This window comes from Globicephala melas, chromosome 11, assembly GCF_963455315.2.
Source record: "Globicephala melas chromosome 11, mGloMel1.2, whole genome shotgun sequence".
Taxonomy (NCBI): domain Eukaryota; kingdom Metazoa; phylum Chordata; class Mammalia; order Artiodactyla; family Delphinidae; genus Globicephala; species Globicephala melas.
In genome coordinates, this window is record NC_083324.2 from 50,105,755 (window position 1) to 50,122,046 (window position 16,292).

General features: G+C 40.5%; 1 long non-coding RNA gene across 1 annotated transcript in view; it reads right to left on the minus strand.

The window, feature by feature from the left end:
* Positions 1-16,292, minus strand: part of LOC132598122 (uncharacterized) — a 100,690-nt gene that overhangs the window by 13,054 nt on the left and 71,344 nt on the right. The window contains exon 2 of the long non-coding RNA XR_009565851.1: positions 4,397-4,491. This is a non-coding gene — a long non-coding RNA (uncharacterized lncRNA). The remainder of the gene's footprint in view (positions 1-4,396; positions 4,492-16,292) is intronic.

The following is a 16,292-nucleotide window of genomic DNA, read 5'->3' on the forward strand; positions in this document are numbered from 1 at the left end:
ATAGATTAGCTTGCCTCATTTTGAATTTCATGCAGATGGACTCATACAGTGCATACCCCTTTGTGTCTGGCTTCTTTTACTCATCATAATGCACTGGAGATTCATCAATGTTGTTGCGTGTCAGTAGTTTATTCATTTTTATCACTGAATAATATCCCACTGGGCAAATATACTACCATTTGTTTAGCCATTGTCCTGTTGATGGACATTTGGGCTGTTTCCAGTTTGTTTTTTTTTCTTCTAAAGCTTCATTAATTTTTTCAAAGGAGCCATCCCATCTGTTTTAATCTCTCCTTCCCACCACTCCTTTGCATATGTATCATTCTCAAGACCTCACCCAAACCCAGATATCTTTCCTGACCACAAGAAACCCCATCGCTACCTTCCTCCTTTTATCTCCTACTGCCAATAGACTTCTGCTGTCTAGAACTATTATATGCCGGAGTCACGTGCTGCTTTAAGCTATTTTTTCCTGAGGCAGAACTCCCCAAACTAGACAGAAAGCTAGAGCAAGGCAAAGACAGTGTCCTATGTTTCCTTGCAAGCACCATAGCCTCTAGCTTTACACCACAGGCAATATTTGTTAAACATATAAAATTTTAACTTCATATAACCTTCATAATAGCTCAATAGCATATGAATATTAACAAATTTCATCAACAGAAACGTAATTAAGTAGGTACCTCCTATAAGCCCGGTGCTCATACCTGAATTCCATTACCAGCTTCACCACTAACTATCTAGGTTTACTTGACAAGTTACACAGCTATTCAAAGTCTCAGCTGCAGTGCCTGTAAAGTGAGACTATTAGTTCTTATCAATAGGTGGTTTATTTAAGGTATGGTGCTTTGCATAGTGCCAGGAACCCAGACATGCTTAATAAATATTAGTCATTATTATCTCATTTATTTTCATTAATATCATTCAGTTTTTAACCAACAAGGACCTACTGTATACCATAGGGAACACTGTTCAATATTCTGTAATAACCTAAATGGGAAAAGAATTTGAAAAAGAATAGATACATGTATATGCATGACGGAATCACTCTGCTGTACACCTGAAACTAACACAACACTGTTAATCAACCATACTCCAATATAAAATGAAAATTTAAAAAATCATTCAATTTTATTTAATTCTGCGGGTTTGGCAGCATTCCCACCATCATTCTCTCTCCCCTTATACCAATAGTACCACATGACGGCCAGTTAGGCTGGCTTTCTGCCTTTCTTCATTAATACGCACACTCCATGAGGAGAAGCGCTTCGCCTCTTTTGTTAATCATTCTATTCCCATCCCTAGAAGAATGCCTGGCATACAGTGGATTTCCAATAAATAAATATTTTTGGAATATGTGAATGAATGAATATAATATCCACCATTTTATGGGTGTGAGACTGAGGCTGAAAGCTGTAACTTAGTAAGTCCTATGGCTCTGAGGTGGACCCTCCTTTCATCTATCCAGCAAGCCACCTCTCTGCTGAATTTGGCCAGTAGTGGATATCCCACTACTCAACCAAACGGTCTGTCTGTCTGAGGCAGTTCTGAGTTTTAGGAAGTTCTCCCTTATCCTGAGCTGACAGCTCTCTCCCTCTGCAAAAATCACAGTGGCTCTTAGTTAAAAAGAACCTCAGGTAAAGGTCCCAGTGCCTGAGCACTGAGCAGTTCCTGTTTGCCTGAAATGTCATGCTGGAGGCAGCATTTAATTCAGATGAGAAGTGACACCCACGTCCTGATGCCTCAGCTGCCAGCAAAGGGCCACTGACAACTTCCATTACACAGAAGGGTGAGCCAGGTGTCCTAGAAAAACTCCAGCTCCTCAAATCCCATCTACCTAATTAGATTCTCTCTGCAGAGTTTGCTGGATCCCTTCCTCTGTGCCAGGTCCTAAATTCTGCTTTAAAACTGTGCTGCTTCAGTGCTGCAGTCCTGTAAAGAGCGAGCTTGCAGTGGGGGATCAGGGGAACAGCAGGGACTGTATGACAGGAAGGATGAAGGGAAGGGGATTTGGAAGAGGGAAAGATGAACACTGAAATGCACCCACTTTCATACTTAGCAGAAGATATCTGGTTTTAAGGCATTGATTTGTGGGATGTGTTAACCTCGATCAAGTTCACAGTTTTGAGATTTGGGAGGGAAAAAAAATTCTCTCCATCACATCTTGGGTTTTGGAGGATGCTCAGATGTTTGACTTTAGAAAACCTTTAAATGAAGCTGTTATTATTAACTCTAGTCACCTTGGCCTTCTTTCTTGTCCTGGTTCTGAGAGTTGTATGCCAGTGGTTGGAAAGGTATGTCCCAGGTACATGAGGCATGTATTAAAGAAAGAACTGCAGATCTGCTCTTGAGGAGTGATGGCAGAAAAGGCCCTTTGAGATAGTCATGGGAAAGGCTGGACTAATTTCAGCCTCTTGCACAGATACTACAACACTGACATCAAAACTGTGTTTTTGTGTATTTGTGTGTTTACTTGCATGTGAGTTGGAGCAACTACAGATCAAGAACAATTTAAGAAAACATAGAGTAAATGTTGTTATGAGTTCAAAGTAGAAATGATACGCCCACGTTGAGCATCATGTTTCACATAAAGAGAAATGTTAATACACTGATGTCACTATATTTTGCACCCAGAAGTCAAGACATATGATGTGACAATGAGACATCATTTTTGAAATTGAGAAAAATCTCAGAAAATCTGGGTCCTATATGAATGCTTTCTGTATGCAGAAGCCCTCAGTACGGTCCTCAGTAAACACAAAGAGCTCCTATAGCTCCTCAGTCATTTCTGATGAACAAAGGTTTTCTTTAGCCATGTGCGAGGCCCTCAGGAGCGGGGATTCAGACATAAACAGAAACTTGCAGTAAGTTAGAGGAGAAATGATGTTTATGCAGGTAACCACAGGACATGGTCTAGTGATGAATGCGCTGTAAACCACCATAGAGAAGTTGGACTAGAGCACCCCATGGGGAGAGATTATATATTACCATTAAATGGTGGCTGATGACTCATAATATAAACCTATAAAATCATTTTAATGTAATTAATTTAAGGAACGGAAAAGGAAGGTGCCCTGAGGGATGTGTGAGTTACATGAGCGAAGGAGGCTTTTCCACGCACTCAGGTGTTAGGGGATCCAGCACGGAGTTTGAGGGCCGAGGATGGGAGCAGGTACCAGAGGAACAGGCACTAAAAGGACAAGGGAGGCCTAACTGGAGAGTGTTTGAATTGTCAGGCTGAGGATTCAAGCCCAGATATAGGAGGTGCTGCAAGAGGCTTTTGAGCAACAGAGTATAGGAAAAGCCTTATGTTAGGAAGGTCACTGAAATGGCATTTACAGAGACTGGTTCCTCGTTCCTCTTCTGCTTCTGCCAGGTGAGGCAAGGGCATCTTGGAAGAGGTGACATTTGAGATGATACTGTGGCAAGAAGATAAATATGAGACTGAGGAGAACAGAGACAAGTAGGGCAAGAAATACCTAGTCTCCATTCTCTTCTGTAGCCTTTCAATCAAGCCCAGCTTAATCCTCCAGCATCCCTGCTGGGGCTACAAGAACACCGAAATGGAAACAACTGCTCACTAGACCAAAGCAGCCTCTGGTGTCTCAAGCCCTCAGCCTGCTCAGATGCCTTGGTTCCAGTTCCAAACAAGAACCCCTCACCCTTTTCCTGAAGTTCTTTTATGGGAGATGAAAGAATGTTTTAAAATACCAATGACGCCTATGACAGAATTCAGATATAGGTTCAAATTAAAGCATCACTTTAATCCCACAGACAGGAGTTGCGAATCACTACAGCCCTGTGTCGGGCCACTGCCCCTTTAAGAGACTCTGAGGCTATAGAAGTGGAGAGAACTGATGGAAAAAGAGACACATGGCCTAAGAAATAAAGAGGTAGGAAAGGGTCTTGCAGAGGGAAGAACAGAATATAAAGTCAGAGGGCTGTCGACTGCTCCATTCTGACTAGGACCAATTCTATACTTCCATTTTTGGAAAATAAAGCTCTTCAAACTTTAAGGAAGGTATAATAGTGTTCCTTAAGAACAATACAAGGTCTTCTCTTTAAGGTTGTATCAGTATCAAATGTCAAGTTCATCTCCTGGTGCTTATGCATAGCAAGTCATTAGTGAGAAGATATCACACCTACACATGCTATGATAATAGATTATCATTTTTTACTGATGCAGTGTCATCTCAGCATATTATCTTCCATTTTTATTCATGGGCAAAAATGAAGCATTCATTCATACTTGAAATTAAAATAACTTTTAACATTAGAAATGTATTGTGTGAAGGAAATATATTTTTGTTATGGTCAGTAGGAAGTGAAATCTGTGTGGAATGTGCACAACATGAGGAGACAACGTGTGTGTTGAAATCCTTTCTCCACTTCCTACCTTGTGTGTGACATCAGCCAAGTCCTGGTGACATTTCTGAGTCTCTGAAGCTTCACATATGGAGGGGTGGCATCAGTCTCCCGTGATTCACGTCACTGTGGTATAGAATAGGAAGAGAATTCATAGTCACCTATAAGTCCTCAAGAACGGTTAGATACATCTGATCCACTATACCCACTAACTAGACTCTAAGCTGTGTATAAAATAAAAAAGGCAAAAATGCCTACAATCTCACGTTTTAAATAATCTGTGTAGGTAAATTTTCTAATTAAAACATGTCATGGTCAAGTTTGGAAAATTCAAATAATGTAGAAAAATACAAGTAGTGAAGCAAAGTGTCCTTCTGCACATTACAAGTCCCCTAGTCCAAAGTCACCATGATAACAAGCTCATGTAATTCCTTCAAGACAATTTTTTTTGTGCATGCACCAATGTATACTTGTTTGTGAATATATAGATAATTGTTCATATTTATGCAAAAAATAATGTACATCTTTGTTTATTGCACTTAATAATATATGTTAGAGATCTTTCCACAAAGCATATATTATCTATATCCTCTTCCTAGACTTCCTATACTTTTTAATGGTTATAAAATAGTCTATTATAATATTTATTTAGGTTTAAACTATATTTTATTTGACCATTCCTTCTCTTCTGTTATTTGTTATATCATAAACAAAGCTGTGGTGAACATTCTAGTTCCAGTAACTTGGCCAACTTTTCCAGGTATAAATAAAGAGATTGGAATTGCTGAATCTAAGCACTAAGCTTTTTAATTTCCTCTGAAGAGAAGTAATAATTCCTCATCTTTTCAGTATCAATATTATCAAATTCAAAAATTTTCCCAGTTGAATAAATTAGAAAGTTTATCCCAATTTTAATTTCATTTCAATGTCTTTAGTTAGGAGTATGTTTTAGCATATTTTCATTTATTTATTTTTTAAATTTATTTAGTTGAAAATCATTTAAGATACTTTCTCATTTATTAATTGTACTACATTTTTATAGTACTGTTATAGAGTCAGTGAAATAAATGTTGCAAATATTTATTCTCTAGTTTCTCATTTATGTTTTGATTTTGTGATTTTTTAACATGCAAAGTTCAGAGATTTTATGGAGTTACTTTTATTATTATTTTAATTTAAATCTTATGAAATCTGAATCTTACATAGAATACTTCGTCTACTTCAAGATAATGTCAATTCAGTCATGCTTAATGTTAGCATTTTTGTGGTTTGTTTTGAGGTTAAAATGTGTCAAACTGAAAGTTATTTTGGTATAAGAAGCAAGGTAGAAATCCAACTTTAAAATATACTAGTACAGACAATTAGAAAATTCAGGAGAACTTTTAAGTACTAAAATTAATAAATAATGACAAGTCTTCTGCAAATACAATGGTTCTCTATTTAACTATTATAGGTACAAGTGTGTATGTGTGTGTGTGTTTAGCAGAATTTTAAAATTTCTTCATATAAATCATTTTTGTTAAGTGTATACAAAAGCACTGTTTATATACTTGACTAAGTGCATAATTTGTATTTATTTTATTTTCACTACCTGATTATTGCTCACACATAGACATTTTTTTGAGAAAATGCTTTTTTAGCATTTATGTAGGTAATACTAATGTTCTTTTCTTTCATGACACATTCATATGGTGAATTATATTTATTACTGTATTCACCAATCACAGTACAGTTGCAGATAATAGAAACCAATGTCATGATTTTAAGCAGATAGTATTCAAAACCTGGAGACCAGGTCTGAGCTGACCCTCTTGATCCTCCCAGAGCAATTGTGCAGGGCTGATCTTCCAAAGCAGCTGCTGCCTTAGCCATACCAGGAAGCAGGAGAAACAGGAAACCTCTGAGCCAGCAGCTGGCTCCAGGATCACATTACCTTAGCAGGGGCCCTGGAATCAGAGGCCTGCCTCCACTCCTGATGACTTGAGAAAATCACCATTTAAGCTGAGATTTGGATAAAGACCCCCGTGGTCATAATTGTGGGTCTTGTTAGCTAACATCGGAATTATTAGTCACGTCTGTCTCTTTCCCGAAGGGAATGTGTAACATGGCATCTTGAATGAACCAACCTACCACAGTTACTACGTTACTGTAACAGTGGGCCGCACCTGCGTACTCGCTGTTGGACAAAACTAACATTATACTCAACTCACAGCATGGCTGGTAAATGGAAATCAATTCACAGGAAGTATCTAGTATGTAAACAGACAAGTGTGGCTCAGATGAGGCAAAGCTTCTTTCCTTCTCAATAATAAGAACTATATCGCATCATTTTCATTTCCCAGGCTTTTAGAATTGCCATGATACATGGTGGGCACTCTCTCACACTTGCTGAGGGTGTGAAGTATTATTACTCATATCCTTAGAACTATCTTGGACCAACCTGGCATCTTTTATCTCCAACCAGCCATTTCCAACTCACACTATCCCTATGTTCTACCAATCCTTCTTCTACGATGCTGTTGTATCTAAACTTTCAATTTACCAGCCATGCTGTGAGTTGTGTAGTGTTAGTTTTGTCTTAATTTGTGAGCTTTTTTTCAAGGAGTGCAGTTTTAAATGTCAGAGTGATTCCCTGCCAGCAGTCAAGATGAGCAAAGTCATCAAAGAGCAGATACCTGGAAATGATTCCAAAGTGGTGGTTTTGTCCACCCTCTACCCTTCCCCTCAAACATCCTATACTCTACTCTCTTTCAGGTCTCAGCTCAGTGCCACTGCCTCTGCACAGCCTCTTCCTATCTCTGACACCAAAGGAACAGGATCTACATCTTCTTCTTTCTATTTTTTAATTGGGGTATAGTTGCTTTACAATATTGTGCTAGTTTCTGCTGTACAGAGAAGTGAATCAGCTCTATGTATACATATATCCCCTCTTTTTTGGATTTCCTTCCCATTTAGGTCACCACAGAGCACTGAGTAGAGTTCCCTGTGCTATACAGCAGGTTCTCATTAGTTATCTGTTTTATACATATTAGTGTATATATGTCAATCCCAATATCCCAATTCATCCCACTCCCCCTTCCCCCGCTTGGTGTCCATACGTTTGTTCTCTATGTCTGTGTCTCTATTTCTGCCTTGCAAACTGGTTCATCTGTACCAATTTTATAGATTCTATATATATATGTTAATACAATATTTGTTTTTCTCTTTCTGACTAACTTCACTCTGTATGACAGTCTCTAGGCCCATCCACATCTCTACAAATGACCCAATTTCATTTTTTTATGGCTGAGTAGTATTCCATTGTATATACGTACCACATCTTCTTTTTTTTTAATTAATTAATTTATTTATCTTTTTTTTTTGGCTGCATTGGGTCTTCATTACTGTGCATGGGCTTTCTCTAGTTGCAGCGAGTGGGGGCTACTCTTTGTTGCAGTGCGCAGGCTTCTCATAGCAGTGGCTTCTCTCGTTGTCGAGTATGGGCTCTAGGCACGCGGGCTTCAGCAGTTGTGGCATGTGGGCTCAGCAGTTGTGGCTCCCAGGCTCCAGAGCACAGGCTCAGCAGTTGTGGCGCATGGGCTTAGTTGCTCTGCGGCATGTGGGATCCTCCCAGACCAGGGCTCAAACTCATGTCCCCTGCATTGGCAGGCAGATTCCCAACCACTGGACTACCAGGGAAGTCCCTGTACCACATCTTTATGCATTCGTCTGTCGATGGGCATCTAGGTGGCTTCCATGACCTGGCTATTGTAAATAGTGCTGCTATGAACATTGGGGTGCATGTGTCTTTTTGAATTATGGTTTTCTTTGGGTATATGCCCAGTAGTGGGATTGCTAGGTCATATGGTAATTCTATTTTTAGATTTTTACGGAACCTCTATACTGTTCTCCATAGTGGCTGTATCAATTTACATTCCCACCGACAGTGTAGGAGGGTTCCCTTTTCTCCACACCCTCTCCAGCATTTATTGTTTGTAGATTTTTGATGATGGCCATTCTGACTGGTGCTAGGTGATACCTCATTGTAGTTTTGATTTGTATTTCTCTAATGATTAGTGATGTTGAGCATCTTTTCATGTGTCTCTCGGCCATCTGTATGTCTTCTTTGGAGAAATGTCTATTTAGGTCTTCACCCATTTTTTGATTGGATTGTTTGTTTCTTTAATATAGAGCCGCATGAGCCATTTGTATATTCTGGAGATTAATCCCTTGTTCGTTGCTTCATTTGCAAACATTTTCTCCCATTTTGAGGGTTGTCTTTTCATCTCGTTTATAGTTTCCTTTGCTGTGCAAAAGCTTTTAAATTTCATTAGGTCCCATTTGTTTATTTTTGTTTTTATTTTCATTACTCTAGGAGGTGGGTCAAAAAAGATCTTGCTGTGATTTATGTCAGAGTGTTCTTCCTATGTTTTCCTCTAAGAGTTTTATACTGCCCAGTCTTACATTTAGGTCTTTAATCCATTTTGAGTTTATTTTTGTGTATGGTGTTAGGGAGTGTTCTAATTTCATTCTTTTACATGTAGCTGTCCAGTTTTCCCAGCACTACTTATTGAAGAGACTGTCTTAATCTACATCTTCTGAAGCTCCACAGTGTCATCTGTGTGTCTCTTGTGTCCTGTTGTTTACCCAACCACGGCTATTTATAAGTTTTCTTATCTCTGTGACAGTTAATAAATTCCTCATAAGAGATCTGTACCCCCCCTCAAAACCTGACTACATCTTGCACAAACAAGTGTTCAGACAATAAGTGATGAAATTAATGGAATGGAACTTTTCCACAGCAGACTCTTGCAGGTATGGCAACATCTATTCACCAATTTTATTTATTTCACCAAAATTTGATAATCAGGATAAAAGCATCTTCCCAAGAAGTATAATTTTCAGTGAGAGAAGATTGTACTGCACGAATTTTAATGAATTTTTCTAGTTCGCAATGTTAATTGGATTACTGATGGTAATTATAACTGAAACATGCATCAAATCCTACACGTTTAGTTACATCACACTTGTTATTTCCAGTGTGAATGCAAAACTAAGTATCAGAAACACGTTTTTTAGAGAGTTCAATTATTTCTCTATCTGGTAACACATCACAGGTTTGGAAATCTGGATGGTATTATGTTCCTCTTTCCCAGAAGTGTGTTTTGAACACGTTTCATAGAATCTGATAGAGTGTCAAAATGGTCAAGGGATTAACACACGTTTAGCAGTTATGACCCAATCTATGTTTCTGCTTTCACTTTTTTTTTAGTGTACCAAAAGGTTTTTGAGACGGTAAGGAAAAATATTGCTCTGTCAAAGCCTCTTCTGGACCTGCAGTGCCACACTGCATTTGAATCATTTGGGGATAATTTTTGTAAGCCAGCCACCCAACAGAAAATACCCTCTGGTTGAATTTCATAGCATAATACAAAACTTCCTTCTTTTTAATTTTTCAGTGTAAATTACTACAAGTAATTTACATGGCAAGTGATAGGAAAGATCAATCTAATTATATTAAAAAGTTTGGTTGTCAAGAAAGCATGTCCCAAACCCTGTAGCAGACACAGCCATCATTCCCAAAGTCTGCCTGCTGCCAAGTCTTCGCATCATCTGGTGGGAATATGAAAATGCCCACCTGCAACAACAGGACGGTCAAAGAACTCACACCTGGGACACAATACAGGGATTTGATTTTATTTTTTCTTACTTTCCCTGGTCTTTTTATCTTTCTTCCTTTCGCAAATCCACTTTTTTTGTTTTTCTTCTCCATCTTCCAATTCTCCACCGAATTTTCCCATTTCCTATTTCCTTCCCCCCTCATACTCTGTCCCCAAGTGTAAATTTCATCATTAACCTTTCCATCCATCTATGTTTTCATCAAAGCTTTCTTTTTTTTTTTTTTTTTTTTTTTTTTGCGGTACGAGGGCCTCTCACTGTTGTGGCCTCTCCCGTTGCGGAGCACAGGCTCTAGACGCGCAGGCTCAGCGTCCATGGCTCACGGGCCCAGCCACTCCGCAGCATGTGGGATCTTCCCGGACCGGGGCACGAACCTGTGTCCCCTGCATCGGCAGGCAGACTCTCAACCACTGCGCAACCAGGGAAGCCCAAAGCTTTCTTTTGTAACAGAACCAAACTTGGGTCTGCTCTCCCAATGTGCAGCAAAGCCAATCTACTGACACCTGGTTGTTGTGAAGGAAAGTACAGAGTTTATGGCAAGACACTAAGCAAGGAAACCGGGAAGCTCATGCTCAAAAGACCCAATTCCCTGATGGCTTTCAGGGAAGAGTTTTTAAAGATAATGTGAGGGAGAGGGTCACAGGGTGTGTGATCAGCTCGTGCACAATTCTCTGATTGATTGGTGGTGATGTAACAGGGTGATATTCGGGGAATCTCAATCATCAACCTTCTGGTTCCAACCTGTCTGGGGTCTACGTGCTGGTGGTCAGCATGTAGTTAACTTCTTCCACCTGGTAGGGGTTTTAGTATCTGCAAACAACTCCATGGCTCAGGATACTATCTGTACCACTTGATAAGTAACTAAAGGTCTTTGACTTTGTTTCATGGCTAAACTATTTTGTCTTGCTTGACTGTTTTCCTTTGTTTCTGCATTTTTTTTTCATTTGTCTGATTAAATTTGCTCTTTGGAACTCGAGGAAGGCCTAGGAGGCTAAAGCTCTTTTACAAACAAGGTGTGGGGGGCTTGGACCAGGGGGACTTCTGTCCCTGGGAAGGCCCTGCAGGGTCCTGCTCAGTTTCACTTTCAGCCAATGAGATGTTCCTGGTCTAATGGATATAATTAGAAGAAGCTCAAACATGGGAAGAGGACTGATCTCTGTATCCTACAAAAGGGAGCTGCCTGAGGGCATGGGTTGAGTTGTATTTCCAATGCAGACTGGCAAGGACTATATCAGGAAGGTCTCATAAGCCAATCCAAGAATAGCTGAATTTCCTCAGTGCTGGAGGGAACATTGTTAAACAAGATGGTGTCATAATCATATTTATATTTAGAAGTTTTATTATGTTATCAATGTTCAGATAAATTAAGGATGTTGTAGCGACAAACAGGAAGATATAGAAACACTGTTTCAAATATATTTTCATTAAAGAGAAAAGAAGTGTCAAATTTCTAAACTGACGTAATAGTGGTCAGAATGAGAAGGTGGGGCACATGAGTTGCTATTGGTTGGTTGGGGTGGATAGGAATGAGAGTACTGGAGGCTCCCTGAGGTGACCATGTGAATGAAGTCACTGGAGGAGTAGAGAGAGGGGACTTTTAACTTCCTATGGAATTAGCAGTTCAAAAGAACCCTGGGCCATAATTCCGCAGCCAGGCATAAACTGTGGTCATGCCATATAAAGAGTAATAAGACAAGGCCATGCTGGGACCATGTCTAAAACAAGGCAGAGTCAAGGTTACTCTACAACCACAAAAATAGCTAAACATCCCCCTGTTCCAACTAAACTGAAGCACAGAGTGGTAAAGTAACTTGCCCAAGATGGCACAGCTAATAAGGGGCAGGGCTGACATCCACTCTTGAGCAATTCAACTCCAGGTGCTGCCTTCCTAGCTACCACTCTGAGGTACATGTCACATCAGTGAGAGCTGTGATACAGAGATCATGGAAGTGTTTTCAGAATGCATGGGAAGGACACCTAATCCAGACTGTCAGTGATGCAAATGAAAGGTGGATAGTCAAGGAAGCTGTAAGATACTCCCCTATTATTCCTTTACAAATTAGAGAGGCCATTTAGTCTTATAACACTAAAAATCTTCCCTGTAATTAAGAACTTGGCTTGGTTGACTCTTCTTGTTTAAATGACAGGTCAAAACCTTTCCATTCTAGCTAATGGTTGCAGATTCAATCGACCCAAGGATTTCTGGAGGATAATGATGAGGTGCTGGACTCAGTTCGCCGGAGGCACTGCCTGGAGGTTTTAACTGCCAGGACATCGTTTAATAAACTGGGACAGCAGGAGCATTTCCGTTATTTTTAACCTGCCATCTTGACTCATTTTAAAACTTTTTAATCAGAAGAAGTTTCCCTAAGTGTTACAGCATTCTAAAACTGCAAGCAGAAAGGCAGGAGTGGGGGTGTGCTGGGGCATCAGTGGACAGGCTGTTTCCAGCAGAGAAGGGAACTCTGACCCACGTGAGGGCAAGAAATAACGAGAACTTGCAGATTTCAAAGAGGAAAAAGTTAAGTGCCAGCCAAGAGCTGTTTAACTTTCCCATAATTTCTGCAGGTTTAATGAGAGGCCAAAAAGAGAAAGACATCGCAAATGTTTGCAAGTGGACGTCAAGATCAAGAAGCCCCAAGTAGGCTTGGGGCTTCCCTGCTGGCACAGTGGTTAAGAATCCGCCTGCCGATGCAGGGGACACGGGTTCGAGCCCTGGTCCGAGAAGATCCTACATGCCGCGGCGCACCTAAGCCCGTGTGCCACAGCTACTGAGCCTGCGCTCCTAGAGCCTGTGCTCTGCAACAAGAGAAGCCACCGCAATGAGAAGCCCACGAGTAGCCCCCGCTCGCCGCAACCAGAGAAAGCCTGTGCACAGCAACGAAGGCCCAATGCAGCCACAAATAAATAAATAAAATTTTAAAAAAAAAGTGTAGGCTTGTATCTCTGAGTCTTTCCAAATTGATTTTTTTACATCCCCCACTTCTCTTGGATGGGAAGAGGTAGGGTAGGTACTCCTGGCTTTTAGGGCTTTTGCCTCCACTCAGTCTGCATAACATGCAAAGCGCTGCTGCATACACAGAATACAAAGAACAGTCACTGCCACCTAGAGGGATACACTCTGGAAAGGGGAACATAGAAAAAACAATGACAGGCAAAGACCTCCTTCTGTGACTCACTAATTCATTCAAATATTTACTGAATGTCTGCATTGTACAGGTCATGGGGACTTAGGGACCAATGAACCACTAACCCTGTCTTCAGGAAGCTCACAACCAGATGGGGAAGAATAACGTATAAACAGATGATTACAAGACAGAGTGGAAGGTAGAAAGCTCAGGGGATAGGACAACACAGAGAAGAGGTAATGAAACCAGCCTCAGCAAGTTAGGGCTGCTTCCCAGAGGAAGGGAGCCTTAATTTATGGCTCAAATTGGAGACAGTTGGCTGAAGAAAGGGAGAAACTCCCAGAGAGAGACAGTAGCTTACAGAAAGGTACTTTCAGTGAACCTGCAGGAGCTGAGTAAAACGCAGGGCTGGAAAATAGGAGACAGATTTTTTTTCCTACCAAGATTCATACCAATGAGAAGGTAATCTAAGCGAATTGCTCCACATCATTCACTGCACCTTTGGGGGCTTTCTTGCACCTGGTGTGCTGCTATTTCCTACGGAAATTATTATTCACTTGGTTTTCCCTAAAGCAAGCATTTCTCAAGGATGTCTTTTAGGCTTTTCCACAACATCGTGTGTGTGTGTGTGTGTGTGTGTGTGTGTGTGTGTAAGTAAAACACTGACATTAAGAAAGAAGAAAAGGGGAAAGTACAAGAGAGCCTAACATTTATTGGGCATCTAACGTGAACTGTGATCCTGAAAGTTTAGGTAATTATAAATGCTTGTGACTTCATTAACACATTAATTCATGTCCTAACAACCTAGCACATATAAAACCAATGTGACTTAGTATAATAGGCATAAATAACAATAGAAATATGTTTAAAGTATAAAGATTATTCAAAAGAATGAGGGAGAGGAAGAATATATTTAAGCTGAGTTTCAAAGATAAATAGTAAGTCCCCACGAGGAGTAAGGAAATGGCATGTGGAGAGACTTTTTAGGCCTAGGGATATGCATGGACAAAGAAATTAAATAGTTAGCTCAACAAGGTTCATTAAATGGAGAGACAGGGCGGAAAAGTTAGAGTTGTAGGCAACAGCCAGATTGTGAAAAAGTTTACATATCATGAAAAGCCATGTCGACTTTACTATAACGTTGACAGCATATTGAGGGGCTAGGAATTGAATCAAATATGCAACTGGGAAGAATATAGTCTTGAACAGGTGAAAAATAAGTGGGAAAGGAGTGTGAGATTAGAGGAGGGGAAACCAACTCAAAGGCCATTTCAATAGTCCACGTAATATACAGTGAGGGTCTGGTGTAAAGTAATGGCATGAAAAAATGAGCAGATCGTAGACTCAGAAGATATTGACTGGATATAACTGGAAAAGTCTTACTGACCAATTGGGTGGGAGGGATAGAAAACAGAGACAAAGTGAAACTTCATAGTATAATCACCTCTCACCCCCACTCCTTTTTTTTTTTTTTCAAGAACAACAAGATGAAGAGAATTGTTTGCCTGATGTCATGCAATTATTAAATGGCCAATTTGGGATTCAAACTAGATCTCACTGGACTTCCCTGGCATGGTCCAGTGGTTAAGACTCCATGCTTCCACTGCAGGGGGTGAGGGTTCAATTCCTGGCTGGGGAAGCTCTGCATGCCACGCAATGCGGGCAAAAAACCCAAAAAAACAAAACAAAAAAACCCAAACTAGGGCTTCCCTGGTGGCGCAGTGGTTGAGAGTCCGCCTGCCGATGCAGGGGACACGGGTTCGTGCCCCGGTCCGGGAAGATCCCACATGCCGCGGAGCGGTTAGGCCCGTGAGCCATGGCCGCTAGGCCTGCGCGTCCGGAGCCTGTGCTCTGCAACAGGAGAGGCCACATCAGTGAGAGGCCCGCGTACCACAAAAACAAACAAACAAACAAACAAAAAACCCAAACTAGATCTCACTGACTAAAGTCACGCTTTCCCCCAGGGGTTCAGTGAGATTGCTGTTCTAGAGTTAGCCAGTAGCAACAGAGTGAAGGAAAAAAACCTAAACTACCAACCTCATCAGAGCATCTGAAGAATATAGGGCAGAAAAAAATCACCAAAAGTGGAATGGGAAGGGAAGAGGCCCCCTGAGCTGGCCCATTCATTTTACTACCTATGTTTACAGTTTGGTTTCCTTGGAATTACCCACCAGTGGCCTCACAAATCTTTTCTGTTTTGATTCTCTTCATCCTTTGACTCTCATCACAGCGACATGGAAAATGAAATATAATTAGAAGTAACTCACGCTAATTATAACTTCTTTGGCTACATTGAATAATGAGAGTGCTGTCATCTTCTTCCTGCCACGAGAACCATCTGTCCTCTCCTGTCCCCCCACCCCCATGTCCAGGAATGGTTAACCCATCAAAGAAGCCTTACTGCTCAGCAGAATGTCATTTGAGAATTCTTTCTATCAAAATAAGAAAATGAAATAAGGGGTGAGTATAAGTTATAAATGAAGACCCTTTAAAGCTCACATATTTCTAGGCAACAAAATGAAGTCATTAATCCATGAGAACTTCACCCATTTATCTCTCTCCTCTAGTCTCATTTCATAAACACAAATTTTCTGTTACATTCCCAATACATTTGTTGAAAGAGGGGGGTGAGAGATGAATGAAATGAACACCCACTCGATAATTCCTGACCTTTCCTTCAGCATGGCAGTTTTATCAGTCAAGCAGAGAGATAATATGATGACGATAAAAAGCTAATATTCTCTCCTGATGAAAAAGAATCAATGACACTTTCACCCACAGCTTTATTGAAAAATGGATGATAATGGTTCAAGCACACCTACCTGAGTGAGCTGCTTGAAGCTGCATTTAGCAAACTTCTTAGAAGATGAAATATAACTGAAATCGTAGGGAGGCCCACAAAAGAGGTGCAGGAATATTTCTTGAAATGAATGCAATAAACCCATTTCCCCCCAGCCTATGGAGGAGCAATGAAGTGCCGTTTATGGAAAGGGAGAATGAAAGCTGTGAACTGCCTGAGTTCACTGGTTTCACAGCGGACATTCTTGTTTGGCGATCCTAACAGTTTTAGCCCTTGGGGAAACTTGCTCCAACTTTTGGACTATAGCTATTAGACTGGGGAGAGGCAAGAAATGCAGTCAC